Raw genomic sequence first — 853 nt, forward strand, 5'->3', positions numbered from 1 at the left:
TTTATTCTATAGAAAGTCTCATATCCTGGATACTATAACCACCATAAATCTCCATAATCATAATGAAACTTTTCTATTTTTCGAAAAGTTCTTTTATTTTGAGACATTTTGCAGTCAAACCCTTCCCTAAGTATAAATCTTGTTTCTTTCTATTCCCTGAAATTTCAACTCCAAGAGAGCCAGATTCCTGTCCATTCTGTACCCCGATGATGCTAATGATGACAACAAATGCTGAGAATGACAAAAATAGTTGTGGCAATAATAACATCTATGATAAGAGCAACTATTATTTGTTGGGCACCAACTATGTACCAAGCACTGTGATTGCAACAACTCCTTTTCATAGAAAGGAACAGGAAGCACAGAGAATTTCAGAGACTTGCCAAGGATCACAAAGCACATTAAATGCCAGAGCTAGAATTAATAACATATATCCTTCTTCCCTGTCTAAATCCTACCCATTCTTCAGGACCTGACTTTAATCTCACCTACCCAAAGAAACCTTGACTTCTCTACCACCTATATGAGTCCAGGACACACCAGGAACTCTCTCCAGAACTTCACATACTCTCTCATTTAAACCTCGACAGCCCTTTGGGGGAAATAGTATTATCCCCATTTTACAGAAAAATGAATCCAAAATCCAATCACAGAAGAGTTTAAGTAATTTGCAAGGTCATCTAGCCAGTCACAAACAGAGGAGGGACTGGAACTCTAGCTAATTATACAAGGATAAGCTATTAATTTTAACTGCCTTACAATTTTGCACCTCTGAATCTATATAGACACTATGTCTACAGTTCACTAGGCATTTAAGCACATATGACTACGAATTCTTCTTTAACTTCTCAGA

General features: G+C 36.8%; 1 protein-coding gene across 1 annotated transcript in view; it reads right to left on the reverse strand.

The window, feature by feature from the left end:
• The window catches only part of BBS9 (Bardet-Biedl syndrome 9), a 221,082-nt gene that overhangs the window by 1,179 nt on the left and 219,050 nt on the right, over nt 1-853 (reverse strand). The window lies entirely within an intron of this gene.

Source organism: Galeopterus variegatus, unplaced genomic scaffold, assembly GCF_000696425.1.
Source record: "Galeopterus variegatus unplaced genomic scaffold, G_variegatus-3.0.2 Scaffold849, whole genome shotgun sequence".
NCBI classification, from domain to species: Eukaryota; Metazoa; Chordata; class Mammalia; order Dermoptera; family Cynocephalidae; genus Galeopterus; species Galeopterus variegatus.